This window comes from Ambystoma mexicanum, chromosome 1q (genome assembly GCF_040938575.1).
Source record: "Ambystoma mexicanum isolate Mex_15411 chromosome 1q, UKY_AmexF1_1, whole genome shotgun sequence".
NCBI lineage: Eukaryota > Metazoa > Chordata > Amphibia > Caudata > Ambystomatidae > Ambystoma > Ambystoma mexicanum.
This window is the reverse complement of record NC_090922.1, coordinates 638,214,619-638,228,964: the sequence shown is the minus strand read 5'-3', so window position 1 is coordinate 638,228,964 and position 14,346 is coordinate 638,214,619. Positions and strand designations below refer to the sequence as shown.

The following is a 14,346-nucleotide window of genomic DNA, read 5'->3' as shown; positions in this document are numbered from 1 at the left end:
AGCCCCCATGTGACAAAAATCCATTCAGACTTTGCACATACATTTAAGGTTCGGTCTAAACTATTTCTGCAAACTTGTGTGCACATTTGTCAAATGGCAACAAAGCTATAAGCCATATAAAAATGTTGAGACTCCCCTCTAATTTTGACCCCTCTTGAAACAATCCCATCAAACTTTGCAAATCCAGTCATTTCTGGGTCTAAAATATTTTTGCAAACATTTGCGCAGATTCGTCAAATGGCACCAAATTTATAAGCATTTTAAATATTTTGGGAACCCCTTCTACTTTTGCTCCCTCTTGGCAAAACAGCAAATAACTATGCAGAACCATTCCGGGTCAGGTCATGAATGATATGCTTGCAAACATCGCAGAACTGTACCCGAACATCCGGACTGTTTGTGGACTTCGGGGATAAAAAAACACCAGTCTTTTGCCCTTCTTATGGCCATATCCCATCCTCATCACCCCTCACCTCCCCAGAGATTGTTTCATTAGTTTGACAAGTGCAATGTTGTGTTTAATATCTTTTTACTGGGATGTTCGTGGACAACAGGCGCTGAATGTAAATCCAACATGGCGGGCGTTTCCAAAAAATATGATGCACCTAACGCTTTTCACCATCCAATCAGCAGGCATGTCCAATGTCCGCAGACCTCACGTGCCCTGTGGGCCAATCGTAGGCCAATCCGCTAACTGAACCCAGATATGAAAATTTCTTTTTACCTACTTTTGGGCCGTTTTAAAGAAATCTACTGGATGGACTTACAGCAAATTTGCAAAAGCATGCTTTTGGGACCAAGCCGCCGCCACTGCCACAAATTTGGTGAAAATCCGTCTAACGGTATGGGCTGTAAGCGCGAGCAAAACTTTGTTTCCATTGCATCTATGGAAAAAAACACAAACATTGCCCCCCCCCCCCCCAGACGAAACCTCATCAAATTTCACAAAATTAATCTGACGGGGCCATATACTTTTTTGGCTAGGTTTTGTCAGGATTCGTCTGAGGGGGTAGAAGTTATAAGCTGCCCAAAATGTGATCTTCCTATGGGTTGAGGAATTTAACGATAACTACACGGCCGCTACTGCAGGCCGTGTAATTTGTATATATTTCCATACTTTTTTTTTGGGTTTCCCCAATGCTCATACTGCACTCCTCATGGCTCCTTTTACTCCAAACACCAAGGACGACCAGATCTTCGTTTTAATTATTTAACAGACAGAAACAGCAACACAACTGCTTTGTATATGTATATATTTGTTTTCATTGAAAAACACTTTAAAGTGTAGTTAAATTGACCAGATTTATCGCAGCAAAACCCTTTAAATTCAGCGGATGTGGGAAGTCATAACCAGCTTAACTCGCCACGCTCCTGTTGATGTCCCCATAACACTATGTTTGCCATAATGCCATTTTGTATTTCATTGTGAATCCCTTCTCTTATAATATGTGTGCTCCTGGGTTTTCAGTGAATTTCAAGGGTTTTGTTATACCTTAGTTTTTTTATGTGCCACTATCCATTGCCTTCGGCCGTGTCTACTGTATGTGTTCCCCCAATATGTTTCTTTTAAGCCCGCTCAGTGGCCACTGTCTTTGGTCATGGCCACTATACATGTCTTTTGGGCCCACTAGACTTGTGAGCACGGCCTTCGTCCATGCCGTTGCCCCTCTCTTTCAGACACCCTCTCTTTGGCCCTGGGCAGTGAGCATATTTAGTGAGCATATATTTTACAACGCTACCAGGCCAGTAGCCATGGCATTTGACCATGTCCACTGTATATGTTTCAGCCCTGGCTAGTGAACACGGCCTTCACCCATGCCCACTATATATTTTACAACACTATCGGGCCAGTAGCCCTCAGCCTTTGGCCGTGTCCACTGCACATTTTCCTCCCTCTCTTATGGGCCCACGGAACACTGCCATGCGCCATGTCCACTTTTCACCCCCCACCTCACTGTAGCTGACAAAATCCTGTGTTTCCTTACTCTATTTTGTTCTCCTTTTCCCCAATAACCGTGGTTATAATTGCAATGTATCACATATAGCTGTGGTTTTCTGTAGTCGACTGGTAACCGCGGTTATCGTGAAAAACGATGAAAGAATATATTTTCCTGCCCTCCCAGGCAATCGGCCAGCGTCCCCCACCACCTAGCATGCTCCCCAACTCCCCTAATGTCATCTTTCCCTCCCTAGCCCGCACCCATGACCGTCCAACCCTCATTGTTTCCCGTGGTTATCTCTCGCATTGAACAGAAAAATAAATGGTGGCTTTTTCATTTCTGAAAGCCTCTCTGCTGCAATGCACAATGGGAGAGATAGCTATACTTTTGAGAGAAGGGGGCACCCCCTTCTCTGTCAAATATTTAAACTGCAGGCCCCCACTAACGTCCCCCCAGAAATCGAGTCAATGTGCAGACAACCTGTCAGCTGTCTTGGATACTTGTAAGCAACCTGCCAAAGAAATGCTGTGGAACAAGCCCCGTTGGACCCTCCTGTGGCATGGGCGAAACCAATTTCCAGTCGCCCCTGCCTTAGAATTCCTGCGGTCACTGTACAGCAGATCATTCTACCTGTACACCTTAACCAAACCCAAGCACCTCACCCTGAGCCTGTTAGTATGCCTGCTTCCACCGACATTCTAGAGTGGGGAAGTCCTTATGGACCTTACAAAAGTTAGCCTTAGTTGGGTCTCAAGCTCAAAACAACCCACTCAGTTCCAACAGGACCTTGAGGGCTGAAGCCACCTCATCCTCCATCTTAGGTTTATTTTTTATGTCAGTAGGCAACTCTGAGATCACTGAACCCATTAAACTCTGTAACTACACAATCTGTGCCTTTGACATACTGCCTGTCTTGTACCCATCTATGTCTTACAGCACTGTCACTAGCTGCAATGCCATGCAGCGTGGGAGCTTTGTTCCTATTAATGAAGACGTGCTCCAAAAAGACCTGACTGTTTTCAGGAATTGGGTTCTTCTATAAGGATCCGGTCCCTTTCCAATTCAGAATCACAAGGAAACATTTGTCCACTTACTGGCTTAGTGGAAATTAATTTGCTACGATGCCCACACTAATGATCGCCTCCTCCTCGAGTCCAGCACTGTCTATAGACTATTTGGGTCTACCCTTTGAGGCTCAACCTCCCTTCCTATGTGCCATGTCTCTGCACAGAAAATGTCCTTTGGTTGTTGAGGGTGGTAGGACCTCAGTGTTGGAGGTAACATCAACCTTATTTTCTGTGGGTGCTGATTAGCCATGTGTCTTGGATTCCCCTTCATGTCTTTGGGGGTTATTCTCGGCAAAGGGGATGAGAACCTTTGCTTTTTCCCCCCTTTGGGTTACTTTTATCAAAAGCCATTTCTTCTATTTCTGGTGTGCTCAACTGAGACCTTTTCTGGAATCGAATAGTTACATACATTTTGTCTGCCTTTGCATGATCCTTATGGACTGTAATAGTCTTGTCCACTATATGCTATAGTAAATCTGTCTCACAATTCTTTAGGACATCTTCACATGCAATCAAATTGGACATTCTCTCAAAAGTGTCAACTCAGTTATCAGCCATCCACTCACTCAGATACTTCAATGGCAGGTGAATTAACAAACCCAGTGTTTGATTGCCCTTTTTGGTGAGTTCACTAAAGCTCCTAAAATACTGCTCTGGGGTCTTGCATTACCTTCTGAGGATAGTGACTTTTCTCAGGAGCCAATTGAATGATAACATCGGTTCCAGTCACTGGAAGATGGCTCAACATGGCTGCACCCATAAGTCTTCTTCAACCCCCTGAAGACGGAAAGCTAGCTGCAGAGATTTGAACAGTCAAAGATGTCCTTCCACACTTCATACAGATGGATGTAGTGCCTGGGCTTTCCTTGGGGGCCACCTGTGGGAATGCATGCCTCCCACTAACACGGTTGTATGTCGGTCTCCCTTTTCTCCTCAAGCTTGAGTTTGCCCAATTGCATAATTACCAGATCTCTGTGCTTATGGTCTGCTAGGGTTGCCAAATTTCTTTGCTTCTGTGCCTCATATCTCTGTTTTTGCAATTTTACACTGATTCTCCTCTTTTGGAGAAGGAAGTTCCTAGCAGCCACATCAACCGCAATAAGTGTCATTCTTCAGGCATGGAAATATTGGAACCGATGGCGACTCACGTAACATGGCCGTTGGTGCTCCATCTTAATGTTCTATGCCTCTTCCATCATGGCCGTTGTCAATAAATAGGTCCTTTCCTCTAACGCCGGCACGTTGTATCGTCTTAGATTAACTCACCGATTGTTCCAGTGTTACCCTTGTGATATTAGCCTTTGTACTTCTTCCTTGTTTTTCTATTTTCCTTCTCAATGTGCAAGCTACCCACTTTTCGCGGACTTATTTCATTAAGGTATGTTTGGTGTTATTCATTTCTTCTTGCCACTTCCTAGCTTATTCTGCTTTTTCCCTTGGTTTGGCTCGTGCCTATTTTTTCTCTATTACTCTATCGCTTGCCTTTCTATGCTTTTTCTATCCTTCTAGATAGATATATCCTTGCTCGTTTGGTTTTCTTCCAAACCTTTTGCCTTCTTTGGTTCCATATTTCTTTTTGAGCTTGTCTTTTTTACTATTATCCTTTTTCGCTTCTGACACCCTTTTCTTTATGGATATTATTTTCCTACGCCGCCTTTTGCAGTCTTACTCCAATACTTGCCTTCTCGGTCAGCCTTCTTTCCTACCCCTCCATACCTTCCAGCTTTCTTTCCACTTACCTTGGTTCGGCTATCTATAATTTTCTCGCTGTACTCCGACGGCTGCCCTGTCGGTACCTTCCCATTTGTGGTATTGCCAGACATCGACTGCTTCAGTCACTTGCAACCTCCCACCAATTCCCGGATCGCAGTTTGCGTTTACTCTCTTGGAACGCTACCTTCCAAAAGACCCCTGTACGGTCAGCTGTTCTTCTCTTTGATTTGCCAAGCACCATATTTTTGAGCCATCCTTCAGCCATACCATATCAAAGGACCCTTCTGCAACTACACTTGAATTCAGGTTTTTTTCTGCTACGGCTTTTTTCCTGAATTAGGGGGCTTGCCCTTTGGCCTTCACCTTGGCCCAGGTTCTTCCCTGGTCAAGGTGGCGGCTGAGGGGGCTCACCATTACTTGCATCACAAAAAAGAGCGAAAGGAAAGACCCACCAAGCCGTCAAGACTAAACAAGAAGACAGAAAGGCAGGAGAGTTCCTGGGAAGATACAGGTGAGGAGGAGTGAGGCAAAGATTCTTCCAGTCTTGACAGTATACAGCGCCACCCAGAACAAATGGCCTCTTTGGAACAGTTCCAGGAACTTTGTAATGCCATCCAAGTGCTTCGGACGGATATGCAGACCCTTCAAGCCCAGAACCAGGCCCTCAAGCAACAGGTTGATAACCGAGATGAAGGAAGAAGAGACTTGGCAGCTATGCCACTCGCTACAGGGAAGTTCGATGGAAATCCTAGGCTTCTGAAGGAATTTTTAGATGCTTGTGCTGTATATTTTTCTTTCAGACCAAAGGCATTCGAGTCAGACAGGACTCGAGTAGGTTTTACCATATCTAATATGGTAGGTAGTGCCCTAGCTTGGGCAACCCCTTTGGTGACTAACCAGGATCCAGTAGTAAACTACCAGCAGTTCATTCAAGCCCTCAAGACCCGTTTTGATCGACCAGAAGTCCAGTACCATACATTTGAAGAATTGCTGGATGTTAAACAGGGAAACCAGAGCCTCCAATCTTACCTATCACAGTTCCAGAGTTTGGCTGCTACAGCAGTATGGCCAGACACCGCACAACAGACCATATTCAGACGAGGGTTGCAAGAGGAGATAAAGGACGATCTTGCCCGAGTGGCTAGACCTAATTCCTTCCAAGAACTGGTCTCACTAGTATTGCAGATAGAATTCCGCCTACAGGAGAGACGTCAGGAACGAAGGGAGTTACGGTCCCCCTCTGTTTGGCCTTCAGTTCCCCCTCAGGTGAAGGATAAGGCATCCACCGAAGAACCGATGCAGATTGGAGTCACAAGGGGCTCAATGACACCTGAAGAAAGGAAGAGAAGGCGTGAGTCCAATTTATGTATGTATTGTGGATCTTCCAAACATTTATTGCGAAATTGTCCAGATGTACCTCCTCGGCGTTCGGGAAACGCGCAGCCTCGTATCTTTGCAAGGGAGATATCGGGGGAGGAGGCCTCAACCCTTGCAATTGTACCCAAGCGAGAGATGAAGGAGTAGAAAATAACCGTCTGATGGTGTTTCAACTTGAATTGAAGATTCAATCCCAACCACCTCTATCAGTTTTGGCCATGTTGGATTGTGGAGCTGCAGGGAATTTTATGGATGTGTCCTGGGCTACAAAACACCAGATTCCTCTCCAGATCAAGGAGAAGGTGGTACCATTTGAAGGAGTAGATGGTCGTCCACTTACCTCAGGTCTGATAACAAAAGAGACCCCACCGTTACAGATAACAATGAGCCATCATTCTGAATCCCTCTCCTTTGATGTCATACGAGCGTCTCACTTCCCCGTTATTTTAGGGATTTCTTGGCTGAGGCGCCATAATCCCCAGATCGACTGGTTGTCTAATAGACTGTACTTTGAATCCACCTATTGTATCCGTAACTGCTTCAAGGAGGAACCAGTGACGGTGCCGGCTAAGACACCCAAGGTCCAACTGTGTAACACCATGTCTTCGATACCACAGCAGTATCATACTTATGCTGAAGTATTTAAGGATGTGGTACCTTGACTCCTCCCACCTCACCGTCCTGAGGACTGTTGTATTGAACTCAAAGAAGAGGCTTCTCTCCCTTTTGGAAGAATGTACCCACTATCGGAATCTGAGAGAGAGGCCTTAAAAGAATATCTTGTGGCTAACCTCAAGAATGGACTCATCAGAGAATCAAAGTCCTCGGGTGGGGCTTCATTGTTTTTTGTCTCTAAGAAAGATTCTCAGGAACTACGCCCCAGCATAGACTATCGAGCTCTAAATAGTATTACCATCAAGGACAGTTACCCCATGCCTCTAATTCGAGATGTTCTTGAAGCTGTAAGAAAGGCACAATATTTCACCAAACTGGATCTCCGCGGAGCCTATCATCTCTTGAGAATCAAAGATGAGGACGAGTGGAAGAAAGCCTTCAGGACGCCCATGGGTTTATATGAATACTGCGTCATGCCATTTGGTTTGGTTAACGCCCCGGCGATTTTCCAAAGATTTATGGACAAGCTTTTTTCCGATATGCTCTATGTTTCTGTGGTGGTATACCTGGACGATATACTTATATTTTCCAAGAACCTTGATGAACATCGACAACATGTATCTGAAGTACTTGAAAGACTCCGGAAGAATCATTTGTATGCCAATCCAGAAAAGTGTGTATTTGAAGCAGAGACTGTACCTTATTTGGGATTCATTCTCTCTTCTCAGGGGGTTCAGATGGATCCTGACAAGGTGAAGGCGATTACTCGGTGGTCAGCACCAACCTCTGTGAAGGAGGTACAACGTTTTTTAGGGCTGGCAAATTTTTATCGCCGCTTCATTCAAAATCTTGCTGATCTAGTGTTACCCATAACATCCCTATTAAAGAAGGGTGTTCCTTTTATTTGGTCTCCAGAGGCACACAAGGCATTCCAATCTCTAAAAGAGACATTTACTTCAGCTCCTATTCTGCGCCAACCCGATCAGACAAGACCTTTTTTTCTGGAAACAGACGCCTCTGGGGGTGTGTTGGGGGCAGTCTTGCTACAAGAAGACCAAGAGGGGCAAGAACACCCAATAGCCTACTATTCACGAACACTGTCTCCCAGTGAGAGGAACTTCTCTGTTCTTGAACGTGAACTTCTGGCTATGCGAATGGCCTGTGAAGAATAGCGTCATTTGTTACAAGGAGCATCGCACCCTTTTGTGATTCAAACTGACCATCGCAATCTCAAGGTCTTGCGGCAGATGGAATGTAGAAATGCCAGACATGCCCGCTGGGCATACTACTTATCCAACTTTGACTTCACCATAACTTATATCCCGGGTACCCAAAACAGTGTTGCAGATGCCCTGTCCAGAAGTTAGCCGAAGGATGACCAGGTCATATCCTCAGTAGAAAGAATCTTACCTGAACACAAATTTGTACTGGAAGTTAACACATTTCTTCAGAAGGTCCGGTCTGAGGTAGTTCAATATCCCATAAAGGAACTGAAGTCCTACCGTCTATATATGAAGGACGGGTTATGGTTTTGGAAAAACACACTGTTTCTGCCATCTGAGGTTTTACAAAGATTGGCCCTTCACTCCTGCCATGACTCTCCTTTGGCTGGACATAGGGGACAGAAGGCCACTTACGAGTTGCTCACGCGCAGTTTTTGGTGGCCCAACATCTACGACGATGTAAGATCTTATGTGTCCTCTTGTCCAGTATGTGCTGCTTGTAAGGTGTCCCGTCAGCGGCCCCTGGGTTTTCTTCAACAGGCAAACTTAGCTTTGCAACCTTGGGAGGTATTCTCCATGGATTTTGTGGTCGATCTTCCGGTCTCCCGAGGCTTAACTGCAATAATGGTAGTTGTTGACTCCTACACTAAATTGGCTTATTTTATTGCCCTTAAGGGAGTACCAACTGCTTCATAGACCGCTGGCATATTCCTCAGGGAGGTTGTGAGGCTGCATGGTATTCCTCGGACCATAATTTCCGACAGAGGTACCCAGTTCACTTCCAAGTTTTGGGCATCTCTCTGCGTTAGGTTGGGTATTCAAAAGGCGCTATCGTCAGGTTACCATCCCCAATCTAACGGACAGACGGAGAGACTAAATGCCAATTTAGAACAGTACCTCAGATGTTTTTGTAATATCGAACAAAATAATTGGTCAGACTTTCTCCCAATGGCTGAGTTTGCCTACAATAATACTTATCACACAGCCATCCAGATGAGTCCCTTTAAGTGCACTTATGGTTTCCACCCGCAGCATATGTCTGTTCTGAGTTCCATTGATACCAGAACACCAGCAGTAGAGGAAATGGTATCAGAGCAACAGAGAATCCACAAAGAGGCCTTGCAATCCTTGGAAGATAGTCGGAAGACTTATAAAGAGTATGCCGATAGCAAAAGAGCTTTGAATCCACAATGGAAACCTGGTATGCGAGTATGGCTCTCCACACAATACACACCGAGGTGGGTTCACCTAGGTAAATTTACTCCCCGGTATGTTGGACCTTACGAGATACTGTCCAAGATCAATCCTGTAGCCTTTAAGCTAAGACTACCTGCTAGCCTAAAAAGGGTACATCCGGTATTTCATACCTCATTCCTGAAAGTATACAAGACTGACCCATTTAAGAGACAACATAAGAAGGTCTTGGTACCAGCAACCACGGAACCTGAGGAGTATGAAGTATCCAGGTTGGTGGACTCTCGGTACAAGCAAGGCGTACTCCAGTACTTGATACATTGGAAGGGATATCCCAGGTCAGAGAGGACTTGGGAGCCCCGATCCCATATACATGCTCCCAGACTGATTCAGAAGTTTCACAGGCTATACCCGGGGAAGCCCGGGGAAGGTAGGCACCGAAGGTGGCATACTGTCATGCTTCAGGCATGGAAACATTGGAACCGATGGCGACTCACGTAACATGGCTGTCGGTGGTCCATCTTAATGTTCTATGCCTCTTCCATCATGGCCGTTGTCAATAAATAGGTCCTTTCCTCTAATGCCGGCACGTTGTATCGTCTTAGATTAACTCGCCGATCGTTCCAGTGTTACCCTTGTGATATTAGCCTTTGTACTTCTTCCTTGTTTTTCTATTTTCCTTCTCAATGTGCAAGCTACCCACTTTTCGCGGACTTATTTCATTAAGGTACGTTTGGTGTTATTCATTTCTTCTTGCCACTTCCTAGCTTATTCTGCTTTTTCCCTTGGTTTGGCTCGTGCCTATTTTTCTCTATTACTCTATCGCTTGCCTTTCTATGCTTTTTCTATCCTTCTAGATAGATATATCCTTGCTCGTTTGGTTTTCTTCCGAACCCTTTGCCTTCTTTGGTTCCATATTTCTTTTTGAGCTTGTCTTTTACTATTATCCTTTTTCGCTTCCGACGCCCTTTTCTTTATGGATATTATTTTCCTACGCCGCCTTTTGCAGTCTTACTCCAATACTTGCCTTCTCTGTCAGCCTCCTTCCTACCCCTCCATACTTTCCAGCTTTCTTTCCACTTACCTTGGTTCGGCTATCTTTAATTTTCTCGCTGTACTCCGACGGCTGCCCTGTCGGTACCTTCCCATTTGTGGTACTGCCAGACATCGACTGCTTCAGTCACTTGCAACCTCCCACCAATTCCCGGATCGCAGTTTGCGTTTACTCTCTTGGAACGCTACCTTCCAAAAGACTCCTGTGCGGTCAGCTGTTCTTCTCTTCGATTTGCCAAGCAACATATTTTTGAGCCATACTTCAGCCATAACATATCAAAGGACCCTTCTGCAACTACACTTGAATTCAGGGTTTTTTCTGCTATGGCTTTTTCCCTGAATTAGGGGGCTTGCCCTTTGGCCTTCCCTTTGGCCCAGGTTCTTCCCTGGTCAAGGTGGCGGCTGAGGGGGCTCGCCCTTACTTGCATCACAAAAAAGAGCGAAAGGAAAGACCCACTAAGCCGTCAAGACTAAAGAAGAAGACAGAAAAGCAGGAGAGTTCCTGGGAAGATACAGGTGAGGAGGAGTGGGGCGAAGATTCTTCCAGTCTTGACCATAAGACTACACTGGGACCTGGCTGAAACCTGGGATCTAACTGAATTTGGGACTTGTCTAAGACTCAGGATCTCTGGGATACCACACTACTCACCCATTGGGAAGAATGCCAGGAACAACTACCACTATCGCTGTCCCCATCTACTGGCATGTCCTCCGCTAGAATGGGTACCTGGCTGGGGGTTTAAGATCACTACTTGCCTCCTGTGGCTCCTAGGCCACCCTAGATTCCTCAAACCCTTGGAGGCTTTTTAGCATTTCAGGTTGCCAAAACGTACCACCATGCTGGAGTCCCCTTTCCTGACATAGCTCAAAGGGGTGTTGGACTTTAGGTCCTTCACAAAGTCAAAGCCAGTTTGTTTCCATGCAGTGTTTCTAACACTGCCTTCAGGGTCTTTAATTTTGGCGTATTACACTGTTTACCCCAGATCCAACCACTGCCCACCAGTGTGATGAAATGACTACCAGTCAGCCCCACACTACAACTGAACCAGAAGTGATCCCACGTATAAAGATTAAACAGGAAAAGCCCGACAGGTTTACATCCTTTTCAGCTTTGGTAACATGGGCCCAGGGTAGGCTATACTCTTCAGGGGGTGTGTGAGCTGGTACAACAATAGCACGGGCGTAACAAAATAAAACATCCAACCAGGTTTCTATAAAAATAGCATCTTTAATTAAACTAACAAAAATGCATCCTACAAGTATAAACACTACTGGCCCACCCCTGTAAAGGAAAACACAGAGAAACCAGACTTTCAAATAAAGGGGTTCTCTGGGTTTATAGACAGGGGTGCTCAGGAAAAGATTGCAGCAGCGAAATGTCAAAGTTATTGAATAGTTTTAGACACTAAGGGCAAGCCCAAGAATCATCCATAGGGGTAACAGGTACTATAGGGCAATCAAAATAAATAACAAGGAGTAGACCTATTACCACTTGTTTTTTTTTAAGTAAACAGACATTTCTAAACAAAAAAGATAAATATTTAATCAAATATATCTGTATATCTACTTTACAAGAAGATTAACTTTACAGGAAATTGAGCACATAGAAACAATGCATGAAAGTAATAACATTACACGAATCACATCAAACCCCATGTGAGCACCATTCCCACATACCTGCAAATATATGCATATGCAATACAAGCGGCTTCCAAGCAACACAAATGCTTAGGGTTGCGTTCCAAACAGTAGTGCAAGGTGTAAGTCTAGACCACACAAGTCCAACTCAGGACTTATTTCATACAGCAGAAGGACTCAATGTACTTTGTGTTACATTAATTCACCACATTCAATCTTTGCACATTATTGTGGATCTGACCATATTCATAATGTCAAGTGTCAAATGAAGTCTCAGCTGTCATGTAGTTTTGATGATACAGCCTTCTTCGGGGCAGATCAGATTGGAGGGGTGATGTGTGAGATGAAGAGCCAATCTGTAACCAAAGTACAGAGATAATTATGAATTTGCTATTGGATATGTGAAAGTTATTGAATTGGTCTTTCAAAATACAGAGACGCGAGCTCAAAAGTTACTAGGATTATTTAAGGCGGACCAGGGGAACAGGGCCACTTCAAATACCTTTAATTTCTTGTCCTTCTTGTTCTTCGTCTTTGCACCGCGTGTTCACAGTAGTGACAGCTTGTGCGTCGAAGGTGATAGTAAACAGAGGCGATGTTGGGTTGGCAGTGCTAGAAAACATGCAGGCCTCGGATGCGTAGAAGCATAAAATGTGCACATTTGAAGGCTCAACTGGCTCAACATGGACCAACACTGAAATGGCAACGGCTTGGCATGCAAAGAGGCTGGCAACCATGCAGGCTGTAGAGAGATGAATGCTAGAAGACTTGGCAGGGCTCAGTTGTGGAGACAGTGCAGCTTTGGCATTAAGCAAAACTTGGAGATGTAGAGGTGGTTGAGCGTTGAGGCAGCAGCTTGGATGGCATTGAAGGTGCCAAAAATAATCTAGAGGCAGTTTAGCAATGCAGGAAGAGTCAGGGGTTGCTTCCTACGTACTATAGTTGCAGGGAAACACAGTCAGGAGTCTCATGAGTATGGTGAGTTTTTTTCTTCTTCCCTCCCCAACAGAAAAGATTAGTAGAGAGCACTTGCAGGATTCTATCACCTCTGGGGGGGGTCACAGTTAGACTGGGTCTTGTCTGGCAAGATGGCCATCACAAATAGGACCTTGGGATGGTTACAGAAAAGACATTTCCTTTTCCTTGTAGCTTCCGTGTTCACCCCTCTTGCAGAGGACGTCGGCGTAGACGGCACTCCCAATCACATTGTAGTGACTCTTCAGGAGTGTTCCAAAGATGAATCAACTGAGGGTGGGTCTCCCACAATATGTAAGGTAAATGCGACCGCAGACTTGTCCAGAGCAAGGCTGTTGCTAAGGGTCAAATCAAAGGCTGCTGTAACACGTCTCCTTGCCTGCTGATGCCATACCCTAAGTGTCTTGTCTGCAGGAAGTGGGAACAGGGGAAGGGAAGTTTGGGAACCATAGAAAAATCACAGATGGTGGAATAATGCTCTAGCGGGGCTATACAAACCCTGCCCCTTCCTCTGCCTACTTCAAAATGTCTCCAGTAATCAGCACACTGGTGTGAGGTTGCCATTGTTATGACAGGGCTGTGTTTGAAGTACTGGGTCCCATGGGACCTCCCATGGAGTGTTCCCATTCCCTGGAGACCACACTTTTCAGGGGGACCAAAGAGAGGGTTTCTTAGGCTGGACTCAACATTGTTGTTACGGGTATGCCGAACATTTAATTTATAAAGAAGTGCCTCTGCCGCAAAGGAGTGGCAGCACATTGCTCACTGGCGCCCCCAACCACTGCTATTCACCATAGTGTAAACATAAACCAACTCATTGGGGGTAACGTGTGCAGCACTTATGTGCAAAGGAAAAATACCAGTCAAAATATGATAGTAGAAATGTCTTGAAATGTGAGAGCACATTTCTAACTGCTTCTTGAAATGCATCATCCTCATTATTTTTTTTCTCTGATTTTGTAGCTGGCAAGTGAATAAGTTTGACCATCTGTCCACAGAACATACCAAAATGCTCTCCTTTTTCAGTGAAGTCTTTGAGAAATGCAGACAGAAATCATTACTGAAGTGATGTACTTCCCTATCACACACCTCTGCCAGTACCTCCACAGATTGGCACTCAGCGTAGGCCAGAGGTCTTCAAACTGTGGGGCAGGCCTCTCTAGGGGGGCCTGAAGGATGGTCAGGGGGGAACGAAAGGCTCTTCAAAAAGGGTGTACATTGACTGCTTTCAATAGAAAATATAAGCAAATATAGCCTCTGGGGGCAGCCCGGCAACACTGCGTTTACTTGAGCGTAAGGGACAAAGTGAGGGAGAACTGTACTGGAGATGTACAGGGGATGTGCAAGCATGGGCGAGGCGGGGGGGTAGTGAGGGAATTGAGGGCGTGGCAGCCTAGTTTAAAACCAGCCCCTCAGAAGAGTAACACATGAAATAATATCCCCATTCCAGATGGAAAAGCAAGAGAACGCGTGCATGTCAGGGGAGTTGTGTATAGCCCAGAGGGCAATGGCACACATGTGAAATAATGCAGACCCATTTTTGAATTCACC

The 14,346-nt window shown here is 45.3% G+C and overlaps 1 protein-coding gene across 2 annotated transcripts in view; it reads right to left on the bottom strand.

Annotated features, from left to right (window-relative positions):
• The window catches only part of ABCA4 (ATP binding cassette subfamily A member 4), a 1,737,150-nt gene that overhangs the window by 257,930 nt on the left and 1,464,874 nt on the right, over positions 1-14,346 (bottom strand). The window lies entirely within an intron of this gene.